Genomic DNA, 18,887 nt, shown 5'->3' with positions numbered 1-18,887 from the left:
ATTTTCGGTTGTTAGAAGCAGATAAGGTTACTATGGACAAATTGTTCAAAGAACTTATATGACCACAAAATATGTACCCTATGTTATGCCATAATTACATTGTTTTGCGCTTTTACGCAGCTTCTGTAATGCATCAGCACAATACGCTCAATCGAATAACATCAGGAAAGCAGCAAAGGACGACAAGAATATATCAAAATCAATTCCTTCGTTCACATGATAATTACGTTGCTCGCGTGCTTATGTGAAAGGGCACTGTATGTTCTCGGCTCCTGAACGAGCTTTTCCTGTTTTTGTTAATAAAAAAAAACATCTCGATGTGAAGCAGTTGTAGGTATAAAGGTAAAAAAGCCCTTGCTATCGGTTGCTGCTTGTTTTACGTATTCAAGTTGTCAAAAAACTACAATTTACAAAAGAAAAAGAAATAAATGTAACATTCTTGTATCAATTTAATTTAAATACCGATGACCTATGGAAGCATATACAAAGACGGGAAATTCTTTTTCGAAGGGAAGCAAAATAGCGTAGCGGGACAGTGTGTCAGGAGCAGCACACTTGGCCGTGACATGGCAACGTGCTCGACAGGCGCACTTCGAAATCGAGGGCTCTGGAATCCGTGCTCAACACGTGAAAGGTGCGAAGAACGCAGGGTAAATGCATTTTCTGTCTACTGATCCATTGAACAAGCAGCTCACGTGTAGTTCAAGTATGCACACTGGCTTAAATAAGAAAAAGCGAGTTTCACGTGGTGGGATGAAAACGACAAAAGTATCCGCGAATAACGATGAGAAGGACAACATGTCAAGACAAGTTGCCACCGTACACCGCAGCTAAACTGAACTCGCTATTGTAAAGATGTGTGGGATACTACACTTAATAAAACGACTATATAAAATCGGCAGGAATAGGGGGAGGGGGGGAGGGTATATCTTCGGAGATTCACTGTCTCGACCACCTGCACTTACCTTTAACTTCTTTTTCAATTTCTTTGCGACATTGAGAATCTGTCTTTCAGGGAAGCCGCGCATCTCATACATTATTTTGTTATAGCATCTGCTTCGGAGGGCCTGGTACTTTCTTCGACTGAGTTGAATATTCTCTTTCAAGTCGTCGCGATTTTTCTTTATCATTACACATGTTTTATATCTCGTCACAGCAGGAATGCAGGACCAAAAGTACATGTGGTATATAAGGTGGCTTGATAATCGCTAATATTCATATAACGCATTTTCTTCCTCTCATAAAGGGCGTTTGTGTTTCCGCCTTTTAACTACTGTCCACTTCTCTTGGTGGTAACAGACAGCTTATTAACACAAGGTCACGTAGCTGCATGAGTTTGCCGTCATAAATTACACTCTAAGAACTTAGAGAAATAAGAGAGATAAATAAATACAGCAGACTTGTCCTACCATGGAAAATCATAATGCAATGTCTAGCAATGTTCTTGCTATTGGGCAGTCGGATTAACAATTTTAATTGCCCTTAAGTAAATCGCAAAGTTTAGAACCGTTTCCGAGCATTACTCATTACGTAGACACCACTTAAAAATTTACGCTTCGCGCTAAATTTCGGTGTCTCAGGACAGCGAAAACAAATGTGTATAACGATTGTATAGCTCTGAATTTAACGCACACATTATAATTTTGCACGAACATCAGCTTTCAAGCGGCACACCTCTGTTTACGCTAAATACAAAGATGGTACGACTCTAAAGGATGGATGGAAAAATCTATTCGCGTCGCATAACGCCTGCAATAGGGGGATAAATATCATTTAGTAATCATGCGGGCATTCACTAGTGAGCACAACATGTTTTAACTTTGGTGATACATTATTATCAGTGTACTCCCCATCTCCGCCACACGTGAAGTCGCTGTCTGGCATAGGTCCCCATTCCACACTGGGAAACATCGCAGGTAACAGCAGGACCCGGTCTACATAAAGTTATCAAGCACAACTGCATAAATAATTTACTGCAAAGCCGCAGTTTATCCAGCGATCTCTAACTTTGCGAGCACGCCAGCCGTATATATTATTGTCCTCAATCTTAGAAAAGTTTTACTCGGAAGATTTTATGCTTCTCGCAGGAAAGCGTGCTAAATTATCCGTGATTTGTAATACACAGCGACAACGCTCTGGATGGTCCCCGCGACGGAAATGTACGGCTCTATGCCACGCCCGGGCGCTGCTCTAAGCCACATCCACAAGGGTGCGGCTCCGGTTTCCCTTTTGCTGCGCAAGATACGCAGTATGCTCGCCGTACTTGAACAGAGGGCAGTCAGGGTCCGAACGCAGTGCGTCCTAAGCAGTTTCTGAGCCATCCGGCAATGTGCGCTATCACGAGCCAGCGGCTAGCACCCGTTGACGTTCCTGTGAACAGCGAGGACATGCGCCCCGCAGTGCCACTCAAGCTCCAATAGCATCCACCGACCGCGTACTGGGTGCTGGGAGAAACTGCCCGCGATCACCACGCGGCAGCAATTGGCTACTGTTGAATGTAGGGTGCGCATATACCTGCACGTAAGCGGGCAGGCAACGCCTCGATCTCGCCGCTACGGACAATTGGAAAACTGAGGTGAAGTTCAACCGTCTAACATTTGCTCCTGCGGTGCACCGATTTCATAGTACAGCGGCAGGATCCCCAGGGCTGCTGCCGCTCACGGGCCACCGTCTGACAGCACCGAGGTTTTGCCTATACATCGCGAGGCCTAGCGCCAGAAACAGCTCACAAAACACGGTGACTTGCCAGAGAAGTTTTGACTCACTACCTTGCTACAATAGCTGAACTAACATTTCCGGTGTGCGAGGCTGGGTGGAAATGTGTCCTCACGAAGACATTAGACAAGCGAACTATGGGTAAACTTTCACTTAGTCGCTCTATTGTAGACAGTCAAATGTTTTTATAACAAAGCGCGTGGGTCATCTGAAAGTCCTCCGTAAACAAGTCATTTCGTTGTAAATTAAGATCACGCGCAGTGCCACTCGCAATGTAGCAGGCACACCACGTTCAGCAAAAGAGTATGTTTATTTACCATGAATGCAAGACTTACTTAATGAAAGATTCTGTTTAATTTACACGCAATTTGTCCTATGAAATATGGATCTGCTGTAAGCGTTACGACATTGACGTTCACAGCAGCTCCGCGGTGAAATTCAGAAGCAGCGCAAGCTACAACAGCACAGTGGCGAATGAAGCTATTGCCCACCTTATTGTAAATATTCGTGACTTTTTGCATGCTCTATATTGCTGCTGCATTCATCGACCTCAGTCTCCTTCTGGTCCTCGATGGCTTCACAGATTTCGCCTATCCTCTTTTACGCGCTGTCTACACTTGCCTTTATTTTCTCTCTCTCTTCTTCGCTGAAGATGCCACACTAGCAGCACTCGTGAAAGTGTCATGGGAAAAAGGGAAGTGGGTGTATACACTTCCTTGTGGCTTTCGTTCTGCTGCTCCCCAGTGCTCCTTCATCATCTCGCCTTTCAATGACGTCTGCGATCAGCAGCAGCAGTGCAGCTACATACATTAGCTGCAAAGCAATAAATCACCTGTGGGAGGCATCTAACTTCTCTCGTTTTAGCGGGTAATTCCTTTTAGTTGTCTTCGGTGTAGAGGAGTTCACAATCGGTACATATAAAACAGGAATTCGGATGGGACATGCCGAATCATTCATTATACACGTCATTTTGTTGTAGACGAGTTCGTTGTACAGGCATTTGAATGCATATGTAGGGAGTTCTATTCTTTTACTTTAGCGTCTCCACTATCCTCTGTCCTTGTCGTATTGCTCACCTATCCTCGTTCCCCAACCCCAGACCGCCATTCAGGTGCACCTTGAGTTAGCTAGGCAGTTACAGCGTAGTCATCAGTAACTTCCCTCTATTCCCTTTCCTTCAGCATCGGCTCAGAACTCATTTGCTACAAAAGCGTTGTTTTCACTGCGAGCGCCGTCATTTCCTGCAGAAGAACTGCTTTGCTGTATGCATAGCGTCGATCTTGTGCGCTACAATAGTGCCTGTCGTAGCCTCCGAAATACTTGTACAGACGCCGCTTGCCCCCCGACCGACCTGTGTGGCGCTCGAAATTCTGCACTTATAGGGGTTGGTTGCGTATGCTCATTTATTCGAAACGGTGCCAAAGAAAGACACGAACACGGTATGGAACAAAGACGACACCTGCTCTGGCGCTCTCTTTAAGAAATAAACCCTGACCAATTTGCCCAACTGTCAGTTCTACTTAATTTTGCCTACGCAATCAGAATGTCTGTGGCGCTCAAGATTCCACAGAAATTACCATCGGGTCTGTTGCGTGAGAGCTTAGTGCGACCAAACTAGACAGCACGTAACTGAATAACTGGAATTCGATACCCCGTGCGAACTATCGAATCATTTAACTTTGTTGCCGGTTGGGGAATGCCTTTCGCCTGTCTACAACGGTGTGACAACGACGACACAGCGGAAACGACGTACGGAGACAGCAAAACGAGAACCGTGTCTAGAGTAGGGGGAGGGTTAATCATGTTTTCTTTAGGATATACACTAAGTGAACCCTGCATCAGGCTGAATACGCGAATATTTTTGGGAACAATGAATACAAATATCACATGTGCTCCGTTCTCGGGGTCTGCTCGAGAAGGAGACTTCTTGAAAACGCCGGTATTTGATGATGGCCCTCCACTCCTGCCGAAGGAATGCTCTGCTGCTTTTTTTTTTTTGCCAACATTGTTATGAAGTCAAATGTAATAGACGCTCCTCCACTTGCACTGTTATAGCCACGCATGTGCTTTCCTTTCTGTATTCAACCTCCTTAAACTCATCCTCCTCCGCCCGTACCACGTCCCCCTTAGCAAAACAAACACACTTATACTTTGGTCAACTCTCTCGATTTCTATGCATTTCCTTACCTACTAATGCCAGGAAACAGAACAATCAGCTGCGAGAAAGAAGCTGTGTTCTCCAGCGACAACTCCGAACACCCTGTCGTGCCGTGCACGTGCTTTGCGTTTTCGCGCTCCGGGAGTAAATGCACGGACACTGCCGCCGGCGACGTGAGATATACCGCGATTGCGACCGCGCTGAGCACCACGTCTGGGCAGGGAAGAAGGGATGGGTCTGGGCGAAGCCGTTAAATGGGGCATAAATCAAGCGTTCGCCCCAGTTCCCTTCTGGAAAGAGCGCTCGGATATTATTGATCACCGGCCGGCGAGGAAGGGTGTTGCTTCTTTCTCGTCGCCGTGTCTTGGCCGACCTACATTCGCGGCACGTGCAAAAAAAATTGTCCCACGAGTCGACCGGTAACAATGACACCACCCCTTCCCGTCTTCGCCTTTCTCCCGTATTCACGTTACTTTCTCACCTACTTTCTCCTTTTTTTTCCCAATGGCCTAGCACTCGCGAATTTAACGCTTCAGACGTCCTACATCAAGACGTTGGGAGCAGCAGAAAAACTCCACCGTGTACGGAGCTACGTAAACACGCAGTCAATCTTGGTTTAAAATAAGAGGAACAACTCCGCCCATCCGTGCGCTGCGAGCCAGTTTGTTTCTGGGCCGCTGGAGTGCCTCCTGTTGCTGCTGGTTCCGATGCGGCTTCGGTGGGGTAGCGTTTAGCCTCGCATATATACAGCGGTATGGTCGTAAAAATTCTGTCCTTATTGCTACCAGGCGTGTTTCGAGATAGCGTTAGTGGCGTGTGTATACGTCGCAGAGCAGCGCGGTTGTGTGCATGCCGACGGGTACCGTATCGATCCGCCCAAAAGCGTGCAGCTCTCCTGATGTGAAACGATAATGCTCGTAGCTAGGCCCCAGATATTACAACTGTCTTAGATTGCTTATCTTTTTCGCATACTGCTGCTTTGTTTGCTTTTGATACGTAAAGAATGAATGCAGATATCCTGTAGTTATGGCGCATTTCCGAGTTCATGGTCTACGAAATGGTAACTTGAAGGGAAGAACAATTGGACAATAATAGAAATGAAAAATAAAATGAAATATATATTCCCGGCATTGGAATACAAGCTTTTCAACACTAACTCGGCTTTTCATGTCAGATCATTCATTAGCAACTGATAAATATCAGCTTGTAATTGTTCTCCTTTTTTCACCTCTTCACCATGATGAGCAAACCACTAAGCCCCATAAGCACCTTGTCAAGGGAAGTATTTAAAAAAATTAGTAAATGCACCTCTAGAAAGGATTGAATGAAACCAGTGCTAGGCAAGCGATATATTTCTGTTATTAACATAACATTCCAAGCTGAGAAGCCCACAAGTATACAGGAAAGGAACAAGCGATTAAATGTTTAGGGTAGAAACCCTGAATTCCTTTCTATGAAAGATCTCATAATGGGCAGATAATAAGAAGTTTTGGCGATTAAATTGGAATCATACTAGAAGATGAATAGTTAATTTTTAATAGTTAATCAATAGCTAACGTCAATGAACAATAAAATTAATGAATGTTAATGGATGAATAACATGAAGCTAATAAATAGTTAATATGAATAGTTAAAGGACAGGTAAACCTGCCTGGAAAGTTCAGCACGTAATGCCACTACTGTTATTTCGCTAACATAAATCTTCTTTGCAAAGAAATTCCACAGACACAGTTAACCTCTGACGCAGTTGAAACAGTTGCAAGTTTTCAAAGTTCGTTGCACAACACAAAGGCATCATTTTTGAGGTAATTCTATCACTCAAGACGGCATGTTGGAGACTATAAATTAAATCGAGAATTGAAACTCCTTGATGTTTGTTTAGACAGTCATATGTTGTCATTTCAGAAATTCTTATTTTGCGACGTAGTAAAGGGTTCTACCACTGCACTATGTCAATTCAGAAGAAAGCTACCAAGCAGCTTTCTTTCTTCGTTTTTTTCAGAGCGACATAATGCCAGCCTCTTATTTTTATTTGTATGTTCAAAGATTACAGCTTATTATTGTCATCTCGGAACCAGAAACACTTGAAATAACTCTTCCTATCGGGTGACCAATTGGAGCCCCTGATAGGAGTGTTTACTTTATTGACGGAAATCCTAGCTTGTATGAAAACTAACGTTACACGAACAGCAATCAGCGTTGAGGCACATGAGACTCCCAAGAGAAATTTTCTCTTCGCTGTCTATTATTTATTACAAACCGTATCCCGCAAGCGCCTCCCCATCTCCCGTACCGTCTTTGGCTCTTCGTAGAGCTTTTAACAAGCACCTAAAGAGCCATGGACGCCAAGAGCTATTGAAGTAATTGGGAAAGCGCTCCAATAAAAACAAAATTAACGAATGTGCTGCTTCGGAGAAACTCTGTTGTCTCTGGGGTCTGCCCACGTTGTTTCTTCTTTCCCCGTTTGCATGACTGTTTTCACAGTTTCATTTTTTTTCTGCGTGTCACTTGCACAACGCATCTACGGGATTTTACGCGCGTTGGTTGCTCCACTACGCACGGTCGCTGCGCGTTACTGCCGGAGCACAGACGCGTAATTAATTTGTGTATGCCTGCACTCATTGCAGAACCCATTAAGACGGTTTTGAAAGTGGGCCAAACAAAGGCACGTGAAGCGAGGAAACAGCACGGGGCCTTGATCGTTCCGTTTTTCATTAATACCCAGTTAGACAGCAAAAAACGTTGCGGTCCCAATGAACACAAGACGTAGTTGTTTACGTACCAAATGATCGATATAGGAGGTTTTGCTGGCTATCCAATTAACTGGAACAAAGGATGCGAAGGATAAGGAGCGCTTTGCTTTTTTTTTCTTAGTGCATTTTTCCCGCGCCCTCCGGCAATCGTTATTAATGCCGAGGCCATTAGGAGACTGATCGATAGTTGCGACCAACAATGCAGATGAGCGCAACTTTCCCCTTCCAGGAGTGGTCCACGCGCATGCGCAGTAGATGTTAGCAGAATTCTTCAAGCTTCAATAAAATCAGTTGCAAGTCAGCGTATTACCTGTCACTCTCTGTGTTCTTTTCATCGGCATCTCAGCACTTAACTACGCTTCTATCTTCAAATGACCACTCCATGTTAACGGGCAGCGCAACCAGTGCATCCTCACGGTCATCTCGTTATGACTGCATGAGTAAAATATTAAGAATTGCCTTCGCACAAGCACGATCCTAATTGAAAAATGACCAATCTTTCCCCTACCGGAAAATGGGGTAAGCGAAGCTTGTCCTGCGTGCACCTGACTTTCGTCACGGTTAAGTAACCCACAGGTAACGGTGCCGGATTGCTTCGTCCTCCCGCTCCCTCTGCTTTGGATCTTCTCGTTGCTGTCAGATTGCCTGTACACAGGCGGCTCTAACTGCTCGATAGGCGCGCCGACGGCGAGCCCTTTTACGGGCGAGTTCCCGCCACCGTTCGTCGAAGACTGCCCGTTAATCGGGGGAACACAGAACGCGTGGCCGTGCCATCCGTTTTCCGAGGCTGAACTGACCGGAAGCGAAGCAGGCTTAGTGTGCGCGATATCCTTTCCTGCCATTTCCCTCTTCGACGGCATCGAAACAGCTCTGATTGGTTGCGTGCATGGCGTGAGTGCGCACCTATTCAGCTGGAAGCCCTGCTAATCACTCACGCTTCAGCGTTGGCGCAGCTATCAACTCATCAAACTGCCCTTTCCTGCAGCATCTCTGCTCTAGGAGCAACTGCATTCTTTTTTTTTTTTTCGCGTGACCACGACAACGCCGCTTGTGAACCAATACAAGCTTCGCTTAAAAAGGTATGTCCGTGCTAAAGTTAGAAGGAGCCGATGCATTTCGAAATAGTATCATTACACGAGTAAAATATTAAGAATTGCGTTCACACAAGCACGATTGGTTGCAAGCGGCCGTGCATGAATTCTAATCTCATTTCCTGGTTCAAGTTAGAAGGCGGCCATGCTTTTCCTAACACTATCATTGCGCAAGCCTTGAGGAAGCGCCCTGCAAGACCAATCTAATTTTATTTATACGTGATGGCTATGAAGTGAGATCAAACCTGATGGGATAAATATATAACTTTGCAACATAGAATCTTGCCCTTTCTGGAATTTCCGCCATACATAACAGTGTCGTCCCTCTGACGCCTCAGCACGCAATATTTCGTCACTAAACGCGAAAACCGCTGTTGGCGGGCTTAATAAAGAAGGTGAGAAAATGCTTGCAATGCTATCGGCGAAAGAACATGCGAGGCGCAGCAAGTTTTCAAGTATATGAGTGATTACATAGCACATGCCGCGTGGGTGTAACATGTCCTGATCGAGCGAGCTTGCAATAGCTGGAGCTGGATAGCGGAGTGGAATGAAATGAAACCTGTGCTTTGAAGAGGTTACCAGATTTGTTTTAACGTTTTAACAAATTTTGCTTTTCGATGTTCATGCTTAACTTAAAGTGTGTTGATCTTTCTCGTGAGGAGTCTTCGGGATGAGGCGGCCTTTACACCAGCCATCACTTGCTCTTGGAGTCAACCATGAGAAAATACATGCCCCTTCCCGAAGTGCTCCTGCGTCTGCAGAGGATGCCCACCATTTACTTTGGATGCGCCCTGGGATAAAGACAGTCCGCTTTTACTGTACATAGAGGTGTGAAATTGGACAGCAACCAACCTGAAGAGTATACACGATGGCTTATGAAAAACAGTATATAGGTCACTGCTGTAGTATCTGCATGAAATGGGCCTGTATGCTTAATTTAATTTTATACTGAAGTTATGGTGCCGGTCCACTTAAGCGAATAAAAAGAAAGTTTGTTGTCCCTCGGAAGCAGCGGGGCCGTATCAGAAATTCATTTGGAATTGCGTAGTGTAAAAAAATGGAGATGAAAGAATGAACAATACGTGTATAATACTTAAATATACAAAGGACCCATATAAGGGGATCTGAATGCCTAGCTCGAGAACACTCAATTCTGATGTTGAAGTCCCTGAGGACTGGACCTTCTGGTAACGAAAGTGCAAATCGTATAGTCTTTTTCGTCTACAGCCGTACAAAGATACGGTTGGCGAACACATCTAGTTTCCCTAAGCCTCCAAAGGGTTAGAAATTCGTTAAACAACCCCAGGAGCCACACTACGGTATTCGGAGTCGAAGGCCAGGCAGTGCTTCCCAGAGCACTTGAACCAGGCTAAAAATATACATTCACATTAGAATTAGGGCGGAAAATATGGCGATGATACAAGATAACGTTTTTCGCGCCTCGTAACGCAGAATTATTTAGTAAGTGATTGGGTTGTCGGTATAATCTGCAGCAAGTGGCGTATTTTTTGTAGCTAGCTCTATAGAACTTCAGCCCATCTAGTTAGAAAATCCTTGGCTGTACGTTTATGAGCGATCATTTCACGAAATGTATATCAAGAAGAGCAAAGCTAGGTTGTAAACACAGGCTATAGTTCTAAAATATAATTACAATGATTGCACCTGACTCAAGCAGTTGGAATCTACGTATACACAACGAAGTTTGTACATGCGTATTTTTTATGTCTATCTGTATATAGGAGCTTTGTGCATAGCGTGCGTGCGCGCATGCACACGCGAGCGCAGGCAAACGCGGGCGCACACAAATTACACCGAGCCTTTTGTTAAGGCGAGTTGCTGACTACTAGCGAGTCCGACGGCTGCCTTGAATGCGTCATGATTTGCATGCGCATACGTGCATAGCGCGTCATTCTATTCGCAAGAAGCGTTTAATTCCACATTAGCATGCATCAGCGGATGCGTGGTGGCGAGCTCCTCCTGGTGGAACCCAGTGGCGCGCGCGGCGCACGTACTCCGCTGTGATTGGTTGGGCTATTCGGCGAGAGAATAGCCAGGCCGCAGCACCCGCGTTCACGAAACCCGGCGAGGTTCGCGAGGAAAAGCTTTGCTTTTAATAGGACATCGTAAACCACAGGGCAGCTAGCATGCGTTATTGCTGTTTCACTGTCACCCATCTCAGGTGCGACTCCAGCAACCGGATAGTCGGCAACCGAGAAATTGAAGGCCACGCTGATTATAGCCACCAAAACAACCGTGTATAAAAACGCATATTATTAGGGCGTTGCCATTATGAGGGTACTTGACGCACTTTCCGGAGGCTATCTGCCCATGTGTATTTGTGCTTACGGGTGTCTGTGTCTAAGAGTTCTCTCACCCACCTGGGTCCCTCGGTGGACAGCAATCAAATAGTTGCATCGGGCTGCTGTGCTGAGGTAGCAGGGTTCGAAACCAACCATCGGACCAACGTGGGTCACCTAGAATGCGCGTGCGGCTCTTCAACGAACCTCTTTCAAGCTAACATGGGCCAGTGTAGATGCGGGACTAGTTGGCACCTATGCTAAGAGAAACTCTCTGATGCCTACTTGGAGCGCTGGGTATGTGCCACTCTGTCTTTGCAGGTCTTCAATAAATGTCTTTGATGCCAACTTGGGCAACAAGGTAGGTGCCTCTGGGAATGTGTTGCTTTATAGTAACTAAATATATCGGTTGAACTTCTTCGATGTTGAGCGGGATCGAACCCACATCACAAAGGTTCTTGAAGGACAGCAATCCGACGCATTAACAGGCCGCGCGCCCCAAATGGACAGTGTACGTGCCGTTTTTTGAATGCAGGCCTTTCACGCCGACGTTTTAACGAGCTGCGCCATGAATGAAATCGGTTTGTGCATCTCACAAACTGGGATCACTGAGTATGTGCCACTGTGTGTGTGGCAAACTGGGGAACAATTCTCAGCGTTCGCAGGCAGTGGTGTGCCATGCTTGTGGTTTCGAAGGCAATGCGCGGACTTCTTGAAAGTGCCAATAGATGTCACAGAGCGCCCAGAAAGAAGCGCAAGAGAGGAGTCCGGTTGCCGCATGAACCGTGTCTCAGCGTTCACGCGCACTGGTGAGCCATGCATTTCGGAGGCCATGCGCAGGCTTCGCGGCGGCGGCGCTAGATGGCGCCGAGTGTTCTTAGCGAAGCATTGTGTTGCTCGCTAACAAGCAAAATAATTTGCAACGTGTGGCTAGTTTCTGTGGACTGGGAGGCAACAATTTAGATTTGAAATTTAGTGTTACAAAATGAGGTGTTATGGTGTTCAATGAAAACAGTGAACAGGCAGTGGCAATACGGGGCCAGGAAATGCCTCGGGTAAGAGAATATAAATATCTTGATACATGGATAAACGAAGGCAATCGATATATGGAAACACAGGAAAAAACAATAACAGTGAAGGGGAAGAGAAATGCAGCCATAGTGAAGCACAGAGTGCTATGGGGATACAATAGGTACGAGGTGCTCCGAGGTATGTGGAAAGGTGTAGTAGTTCCAGGACTTACTTTTGAAAATGCAGTTGTTTGCTTTAAATCAGGTGTACAATCAGGACTCGATCGGAACCAAAGGTCGATGGGTCGCCTCGCAATGGGCGCTCACGGGAAGACTACAAACGAAGTTGTGCAGGGTGACATGGGCTGGACTAATTTTGAAGTGAGGGAAGCTCGCAGTAAAATTAATTATGAAGAATGACTGAGGAATATGGATGAACTTCAATGGCCTGGGAGAGTGTTGAGATATTTGGGCAGGAAAAACATTGATTCACAGTGCAGGAAAAGAACCAGGAAGCTTACCAGCAAGTATGCGGCCTGTAGGGTGAGCAACACAGCAACAAAGAACGTCAAGCGGAAAGTCAGAGAGGCTGAAATAATGTCATGTGTGGCAGCAATGGAAAAGAAACCTGCCATTAGTAACTACTTAAGAGGAAAAAAAGGAAATGACGAGAGAAACAATTAATGATAACTCGAAGGGAAGCTCATTACTTTTCGAAGAGAGACCAGGATGCCTTAGAACACGCACCTATAAAGCGAGATATAAGGAAGAAGAAGCATGTGCTTACTGCGGTAACGCTAGGGAAACGAGGGAGCATGTTTTATTAGAATATGAAGACGTCTGCTCAGCGGTCGATTTAGGCACCACTGGCTTCCTTGAAGCCTTTGGATTCAGCAGGAGCAGTGGAAAAGTAAACATGTTCGCAATTAATATTAGTAAGAGGCGATTGGAAGATTAGTGGAAGAAAAGTACGGAAACGACAAAAAACGGGGATGTACAAAAGTGAAGTTCGCAAGAGGGGATCGTAAAATGTGGTTGTGGGAGTTGGTAGGGCTTTTTCCTCCTTTTTTTTTCTTTTTTAGCCTAGGTAGGACATTAGGCAGTAAAATAGCAAGAGCTTGGTGGCGCCACCTACCGCCCCGTTCCAAACGGGACGCTCATAACATCCATCCATCATTCATCGAACTACAATAACGGATTCCAGCTGCAGTACACGCCTTATACACAATTCCTTTCGACTGTGGCAACACATGATGTCGCTATGCGTATGCTTGGGGGGTTTCAGCTACTCTTTCTCATTATTTTTCTAAATGTTTCTATAAATAATTTTTTTCTGTATTCCTATCGCAGTCATTCGCATTTGGCATCCTTTTCATAATTTTCTTCTTCAAACTATTTCTTGAGATAGTTACTATCCGCGGCCTATAACTGGAAACAGACCTTTTATTTACTTCTTAGATTGATTAATAATACCACATAGGAAGTTTATGAAAATTACTTGTGATTGAAAGCTTTGCGTTGCTGGAGCACCATTACAAAATAAATGAAGAACGATAGTAGCGCTGCCTGTGCGTCGTCTCGCGCATCAAAGAGACCTATTAACCTTCTTGAGAGGCATTAGTCTCAAGTCAGATACCTTACTTACTTTGTATGTCGCATGTTATGGCGTGTTTTGTGTATCTGGAGTGTCTGTGGTGTGCACTCTCAGTATCGCTTCATGTTCTTCACATCATTCCCATTTGGAGCAGCTTGCTAGGCCCATTAAACCAAGCAAACCTCTCCAGGATTTATTAAATATGCCCTCATCTCTCTCTCTCTCTCTCTCAAGTGGACGAGAAAGCTACTGACACGCATGTAGTGTACTGACACTTTTCTATTGCAGTCTTTTGTTATCGTAGATCGCAAACTCAATTAGTCTACGAAGCTACAACAGGCGTTAGTCTCACATTGCTCGAAAGCCGTGAAGAAAATTTTCAATGAAATTAGGTGTGTACGAGTATTCGGAGACGACATGTTTTCGCCTTACAACCTAGGATGTGTTGTTCTTCGCTATTATGCGGGATACTTAATGTATAGACTGTCCTTTCATCTTTGGCAGAAAAGGAGAGGGGGTTGTAATTACCTTGGGGTTCCAGTAATAGCATTCAACGTTATATACAGCATGGTGACCATGATAATTTTTCTTTCTTTCTTTTTTAGTAATATTGCGCAAGTGTACGTGCACAAGCCGAGACCCAGAAACTATCAGAATTACACTCGTGGCCGTCATTTATGTCTCGTTTCGTCCACTTAGCGCAGTCTTACATAAAAGTCATGTGCCCCAGCTAGCTAGACACAGAACTTTTGCGGCATATTACAGTCAGGATATTTGTGCGTGTTTCATTTCTGCCGTGCCAACGGCCCACCTGGCGTTAGGCGCCAGCATTATTAACAGAGGTGATAAAAATATTCATCTCAACTTATTCAGGCATCAGCGCGGCCTAAAAGTGGCTGATTTCGTTTCGGGACACCTTATGAGAAAATAACTCGATACAAGTTGTTCGAAAAGAACGCACCCAGAAATGTTACTGTATTGCATGAAGCAACCATCTCGATCGTGAAATCACCAGGGGACTGCGCGTCCAGCACAAGCTCAGCGACAATAAGCATAAACTGGCGAAAGAAAAGGACACTTATCAATGTTAGGCAGTTTTAGTTTTCCGTGTGCAATGTTCTTGTTCTTGGTCCGACAACCTACGCATGCGAAGGTTGTGGGATTGTTCCCCACCTGCGGAAAGAAGTTTTTTCCTCCACTTTCATTTGCATTAATTTATCGTTTCTTTATTTCATTTATGAAGCACAAGTAATTTACAAGGCTACGTAGCTGGAGTAGCAGCTAAACTTTTTGAAAACACTGGGATTATGAGAACTGAAGTCCGGGTCAACTTCAATGAGGTTGCTCATGACATGACACGAGGGCTTGCTAACCGTGACAGTCACAACCGAGCCGTTCGTCATCAAGCCAGGGAATCTAGAGATCATTTAATAACCTACAATGACGTTACCAAACATTACTATTTAGGACGCAGACAATGCCCATTGCCACACTCCAAACTGAACAGGGCTCAGGCAATCTCCCTGCACTTATTGCTAACGGGTACATATCCCACCACCGTACACCATTAATAAAATATATCCAGCGAGGGAGAATAAGATGGACTACAGCGATTGTAAAGGCATCATTGAAATCAGACATATGCTGGCGGGGTGTCCCGCGACTTTCCCAACCTCGTTGAAGAATGGACACAGTGGGAGAAAACTATTCAAATCCCATTGTTTCAGGACCAACTAAGGGCCATCCAGAGGGCCCATGGTGTCGCCGAAAGGCTTGGCCTGACAGTGCCAACGTGGGAGCGGCCCGCCTTGGCTTAAGAAGTCGAGTCTCCGGACATCATTACAATAAAAGTTTTCACACACACAGGAGTAATTTCCCGTATGTTGTCCGTGGGGTCGGCGTTTGTTAGGTTTTTATGATATGGAAGTAAAACACGTTAAACAAAGAGATTCACAACGACTTAGAGAGGACGAAACATAGTAGACAGAAAGGCTACGACTTTGCTTGAACCAAAATGATTCCATATTTAAATAAAGACAAAATTCAAATCAAATCAAACTTTATTTCAGCTATCGACAAAGAGAGAAGTCTCCTCGATATTAGTCCATATCGCGGCGTACTAAGCACGTGCAACCAAAGCTGGTCTGTAGAAACATTTGTTTGTGTGCGCGGGCACCCTTGCCTGCTAGACTATATCTGTCAGTGGCGCGTCGTTGTAGTGCGGAGGGCTTTACCTCTCAAGGGAGTCTTCGAAAGAAGCGGGCAGATGCTGCCCTTGCAGACACATCGGGACGCCCTGCCGAGGCCATGTTATTTCCGTCCGCGCTGTCACGCCCATGCCGACGCAATCGATATGCCGGTAGCAAGGCTCGTCCGCCAAGTGCAACAAAAACGATGCACTGCGCGAGATACGTTTTCGGGGCCATCTATACGATAGCCGGGCATTTACGTAATGCAAATTTGTTTTGATGCCAGAGCTGCCCGGAAACGCTTCACTTCTTTCAGTGCCACGTGTGCGCCCCAGCGTCGCCGCCTAACCTGACACACAGAAAAAAGGGACAAGTGAGCTTGCGCGTTGTGTGCGCGATACACATTTGTAGCTGAGCGACGTTAAGAAAAAAACGGATCATATTGAGGTGATCCTCATTGTTGATACCACTGATAAGATATGACCCGCTGTTCTGCAACAGAATAATAATAATAATATTTGGGGTTTTACGTGCCAAAACCACTTTCTGATTATGAGGCACGCCGTAGTGGAGGACTCCGGAAATTTTGACCACCTGGGGTTCTTTAACATGCACCTAAATCTAAGCACACGGGTGTTTTCGCATTTCGCCCCCATCGAAATGCGGCCGCCGTGGCCGGGATTCGATCCCGCGACCTCGTGCTCAGCAGCCCAACACCATAGCCACTGAGCAACCACGGCGGGTGTTCTGCAACAGAGAGTCAGCTGCTTTATTGTTGCGTAGGCACGACACCGACATACAGAAGGCAAGTAGGAGAAAAAAAAGAAGGGTTTTCTTCATTTTTCTTACGCCTTACGTGCTATGTACGGGCTCCGGTATGTTTAATAAGATTGCTTGAGCGTCGAGTTAACGGCATGGCAGCGCCACATGTAACGGCGCGAAGCGGCGAGATCGGTAATAGTGCGCGCAATTGTAAAAATCTTTCCACCACTCATGGTCTAATCCCCGCGTATGTGTGAAGTTCCGTGGCGACAGCTGCAGACTCGCACCTTTTCCAACCCTTACCTCCTCCACCGCATTCATACCTCCATTTACCTTTCTCCCTCTTGTAAATTCTGCGTCTCTCCCAAAGCAGACTTAAACCACATCATGTGGGGGTGCCATAATCATCCCCTTCCCCATTTCCTCAAGCAATTAATATCTAGTGAGGAGCAGGGAAAGGCTGCCTTGCGCAGCTCGAGCCCCGACCTTCGGGAGGCCATCCTGGAGTGGGCTGAGAGGATAGAGGAAGCCTACTTCAAGCAGTTCCTACCCCACCCTCTATTCCGTTGCCCCCTTCCCTTCTAAGAGGGATAAATAAAGTTTTTCATCTTCATCATCATCATCATCCTCATCATCATCATCATCATCATCATCATCATCATCATCATCATCATCATCATCATCTCTCGTGCGAGCGCCGTCGCCGACGCTGTCCACTTCAAGAGTGCACACCCCATGTCCTTGTTATTCGTATGGCCCGTACTTCGCATAAATTACCTCGTTTGCGCTTTCTTTTATACCTTCATTTCCTTTAATACTTATTTCTATGGCGCACGTTCCGGACTAGTAATGCAAAAGAACAATTAAAAGCGCGTTGCAAACGTCGAATCTTATAGTCGCGCTCGTGTTCCGCTTCCCGCCATTTTTCCGAAACCGGACCAGCGCAGACTAACCTGCAAGATGAACCTGGACACCTGCGCGTGTTCTCCTGAATTGAACTGCGATGCAGTCGACGCTCTCACTGCAGTCTGCTAGGCGCGCATGTGCGTATACAGCAGCCGATCTCGCCAGTTCTGGCCGTTATAGAAGGCGTCGTACGCTGTCTAAGCTCGCGCGATATCGCAAGGAATCCGTGATGCTGTACCCATGTGCTACGGCGTTTTGGTTGACATAGGCTCGCTCTGACGCATGACATCAGATCGTCGACTATTTTGATCTTTTTTTCGTTTTTTTTATTCTACTTTATTCGGCACCTTTTCCAGTAATCTTCATCGTCTAACCCATATACGCATAAATTAAATGGTGTAGCAGAAGGAACGTGGCCACAACTCGCTCCAACATCTCGCAGCTAAATACATATATTTAAGGATTGACGACAAGTGGAAATAAATCTGTTGTTGAAAGTTAGGGCTGTGTGTTTTTTATCTGAGTGTATACTCTTTATGGACTCTTTATGTCGGTGTTGGCGTGTCTATGTTACAACGAGCGAGACAATGATGTACCAATAGAGCCATAGCCACTCTCGCCTCCAGTGAGCAGAATGGCTAGGGATGCGTACATTTGCGACAAAGAACTCCAACTAGCGCAGTAAGCCGCAGTGTCCCAATTTTAGTCCATCAAACACTAATGCGCGTGTATCTACCTAGAAACGAAATACTTATCGTTTTTGTTCTACCTACAAAACCAAATTTATGGGTTAGTGTAGCTAGCTAGTGTAGTTGGTTAGCGGTTGCTTACGCACAAGCTCAACTTGGCTCTGTACACAAAATTTGTTGTTTACACTTGCAAAAGCTGGAGGCCCGCTGTAGACAATATCAGTGAACCTTTGTAAGCGAAACGTGAGAAGAACGGCCGCAAGAGAATTTTTAGATTAGGTATGGCAAATATCTTCGCGTAATTCCGTTTATTGTAGGATATGTGTCATCAAAGTGAAATATTGTTACCTATCTGACAGTTCCATAAAGCTGCCAATGATTCTCATGAATACAAGGATGGAACACGCACACAAACACACACAAAAAAAACACGAATACAAGAAAGACGACAGGGCGTGCTGTCGACCAGTTGTCCGACTGCCTTTTTTATTGTCATTGTTTCGTTTTTTAATATGTTCGTTTTTATTATGTGCCAACTCACCCGACGTCTTGCGCTACTGAAAAGATAAGTAAGGCTCCTGTAGTAGGAAAGCTTTGCAATTCAACTGAAATTTATCCTGGTCCGGGAATGAAATCCGCTATTTACGTATTTCTGAGGCGGTAGGTACATGGATCTGCTTGGAAGGCGCTGCTGCGGTATTTAAAGGACACTGGACTTTCTGA

The sequence above is a fragment of the Dermacentor variabilis genome, chromosome 3, assembly GCF_050947875.1.
Source record: "Dermacentor variabilis isolate Ectoservices chromosome 3, ASM5094787v1, whole genome shotgun sequence".
Lineage (NCBI taxonomy): Eukaryota > Metazoa > Arthropoda > Arachnida > Ixodida > Ixodidae > Dermacentor > Dermacentor variabilis.
Note: the sequence above shows the minus strand (reverse complement) of the source record.